The sequence below is a fragment of the Moschus berezovskii genome, chromosome 16 (assembly GCF_049115385.1).
Source record: "Moschus berezovskii isolate FMDL1 chromosome 16, NW_MosBer_1.0, whole genome shotgun sequence".
Taxonomy (NCBI): Eukaryota; Metazoa; Chordata; class Mammalia; order Artiodactyla; family Moschidae; genus Moschus; species Moschus berezovskii.
The window spans coordinates 55,175,373-55,179,060 of NC_142475.1; the positions used below are offsets into that span (position 1 = coordinate 55,175,373).

A 3,688-nucleotide genomic window follows, 5' to 3' on the forward strand; every position below is an offset into this window, starting at 1 on the left:
TCCTTCTTTGTCTCTTTCTTGGGACAGAATCTGTTGCTTTATCTGTCAAATAGAAGGGTAGCAAGGCCAGTTTCCTCATAGGTGGCCTGGACAATATGCCCACCTCAGGCATAGAGCTTATAAAAATGCCTGACACAGAGCAAACTAATTGAGAAGGAAGAGCTATTTTATTAGTAAAACAAGTTTCCTCGAGCACGTACTTTGGGCCAGGCCTCATGCTACATCCTGGAATCTTGTTGAGAAGAAGACAGACTTGGTCTCTCTCTCGGGACCTATATTTTTGCAGTGGGAGAGCAGGAGAACCCAGACACACCGGGCAGTAGTAATGTGTTTCATCTCTTCTTCCAGACAGTGCACTTGAACCTTCATTCACTCACTCTAATGCGTGTGTACCTTCAACACGTATGTGAACACTTTCCCTGAACCAGCCACTTGATGTGGATTTTCTCGTGGAGTCATCAAAACAGTTTTAGGAGCTGAAAGGATTCTTTCTAGACCGTTTTCACAAATGAAGATTCTGAAGCTTAGAGAGATGGGGTAACTTGCCAAAAAATTGCACAAATGATCACACTTAGAATACAAATTCCAACTTAGGGCCCTCTGATTCCTAATCCTTTTCATGAGGCTGAGTTATAAAACAGAAATGCAGGCAGAGTGCTCACAGAATGATGTGAACGGAAGCAAGTTCACTTGCTTCTCTAAGGCTCACGTTTTTTTCAAAACAAGCAACTTTTTTCGGAGCGTAGATGATTTGCAACGTTGTATTAGTTTCAGATACACAGCAAAGTTTTTAAGTTAAATATGTATTATTTTCCAGATTCCTGTTCTTTATGGGTGATTACAAGACATTCAGTAGAGTTCCCTGTGCTACACAGTAGGTCCTTGTTTATCTCCTTTATATGCAGTATATATCCGTTAATCCCAAACGCCCAATTTATCTCTCCCCCACCCTTTCCCCTTTGGTAACCATAAGTTTCTTTTCTGCGTCTGTAAATTTATTTCTGTTTTGTAAATAAGTTAGTTTGTATCATTTGTTAGATTCTACATATAAGAGCTGTCCGAGGTTATTTGTCTTTCTCTGTTGACTTCACTTTAGTAGGATAATCTCTGCTGCTGCTAAATCCGACTCTGTGCAACCCCATAGATGGCAGCCCACCAGGCTCCCCCGTCCCTGGGATTCTCCAGGCAAGAACACTGGAGTGGGTTGCCATTTCCTTCTCCAATGCAGGAAAGTGAAAAGTCAAAGTGAAGTCGCTCAGTCATGTCCAACTCTTAGCGACCCCATGGACTGCAGCCTACCAGGCTCCTCTGTCCATGGGATTCTCCAGGCACGAGTAGCGGAGTGGGTGATAATCTCTCAGTTCAGTTCAGTTCAGTTTAGTCGCTCAGTCGTGTCTGACTCTTTGCGACCCCATGAATCACAGCACGCCAGGTCTCCCTGTCCATCACCAACTCCCAGAGTTCACTCAAACTCATGTCCATCGAGTTGGTGATGCCATCCAGCCATCTCATTCTCTGTCATCCCCTTCTCCTCCTGCCCCCAATCCCTCCCAGCATCAGAGTCTTTTCCAGTGAGTCAACTCTTCGCATGAGGTGGCCAAAGTATTGGAGTTTCAGCTTTAGCATCAGTCCTTCCAATGAACACCCAGGACTGATCTCCTTTAGAATGGACTGGTTGGACTTCCTTGCAGTCCAAGTGACTCTCAAGAGTCTTCTCCAATTGTTATTGGGTCTTTACTTTTGCTAGAAGTAGTATCTGGTTTGTCTTCATAACCTTCAAATTCGTCATCATCATATGGTTCACTCTCAGTATCTCCCTCCTGGGTATCTGCATCTTCAAAGTCTCCTTCTTGGCTTTCATCCTGCCCTTCCAACTACTTCTAGCAAAAGTAAAGACCCAATAACAATTGTTGATGTTCCTGCACACCTCCAGAACAGTTGGGAGAGTTATTACCTGGAGATTTTGATGGTGACTGGTCTCCTTGCCTACATCATGAATTATATCATCGGTAAGAATAAAAACAGTCACCTTGCTCAGGCCTGGTTTAATACTCACAGGGAACTTTTGGAGAGCAACTTTACCTTAGTAGGGGATGATGGAACCAACAAGGAAGCCACCAGCACAGGAAAGCTGAACCAGGAGAATGAGCACATTTACAACCTGTGGTGTTCTGGCCGGGTGTGCTGTGAGGGGATGCTTATCCAGCTGAGGTTCCTCAAGAGGCAGGACTTACTGAATGTCCTGGCCCGGATGATGAGGCCAGTGAGTGATCAAGTGCAAATAAAAGTAACTATGAATGATGAAGACATGGATACCTACGTGTTAGCTGTTGGTACTCGGAAAGCCTTGGTGCGACTACAGAAAGAGATGCAGGATCTGAGTGAGTTTTGTAGTGACAAACCTAAGTCAGGAGCGAAGTATGGACTGCCTGACTCCTTGGCCATCTTGTCAGAGATGGGAGAAGTCACAGACAGAATGATGGACACAAAGATGCTTCACTTTCTTACACATTATGCTGACAAGATTGAATCCATTCATTTTTCAGACCAGTTCTCTGGTCCAAAAATTATGCAAGAGGAGAGTCAGCCCTTAAAGCTGCCTGACACTAAGAGGACACTATTGTTTACATTTAATGTGCCTGGCTCAGGTAACACTTACCCAAAGGATATGGAGGCTTTACTACCCCTGATGAACATGGTGATTTATTCTATTGATAAAGCCAAAAAGTTCCGACTCAACAGAGAAGGCAAACAAAAAGCAGACAAGAACCGAGCTCGAGTGGAGGAGAACTTCTTGAAGCTGACACATGTGCAGAGATAGGAAGCAGCCCAGTCTCGGCAGGAGGAGAAGAAAAGAGCCGAGAAGGAGCGAATCATGAATGAGGAAGATCCTGAGAAGCAGCGCAGGCTGGAGGAAGCTGCTTTGAGGCGTGAGCAAAAGAAATTGGAGAAGAAGCAAATGAAGATGAAACAAATCAAAGTGAAAGCCATGTAATAGCCATCCCAGAGAGCTAAGTCCTAATGCCACCTTTAAGTTCAAAATTCAAAGGAAACAAAAGCTACCAGTTCGTTTCTCATCTTAAAGTTTCCCAGTGACTGAGAAATCCTTATTTCATTACCTGTTCTGTTTTGGCTTGGAGTTTTACAGAGGTTATAGATACATTGGAAGGAGTCTGTTTCAGTCATTTTCTTCCAGATAATCAAATTATTTTGATTATTTTATAAAAGGAATGATATACGAAATCTGTGTAGTTTTAAAACATTTTAAAAATTATAACATGAATCATCAGTACTTTTAGTGCTTGATATTTGAAGAAATATCATGAAATTTATAGATATACAATTAGATTGTTGCTTTTTTGTTTAAGCTAGGCCATTGAAATGGCTATGAAGATTGACTATAAACCGCAATTCCACAAATAACAATTGGAATTACACAATAAACATTTCTTGGTATTCAAAAAAAAAACAAAAAACAAAAAAAGAGTCTTCTCCAGCACCACAGTTCAAAAGCATCAGTTATTCAATGCTCAGCTTTCTTCACAGTCCAACTCTCACATCCATACATGACTGCTAGAAAAATCATAACTTTGACTAGACGGACCTTTGTTGGCAGAGTAATGTCTCTGCTTTTTAATATGCTGTCTAGGTCTGCCATAGCTTTTCTTCCAAGGAGCAAATGTCTTTT

At 42.2% G+C, this 3,688-nt stretch overlaps 1 pseudogene; it reads left to right on the plus strand.

The window, feature by feature from the left end:
- The first annotated feature begins 1,881 nt into the window (after positions 1-1,881).
- LOC129560016 (PAT complex subunit CCDC47 pseudogene) lies at positions 1,882-3,334 on the plus strand (annotated as a pseudogene).
- The last annotated feature ends 354 nt before the right edge of the window (positions 3,335-3,688 follow it).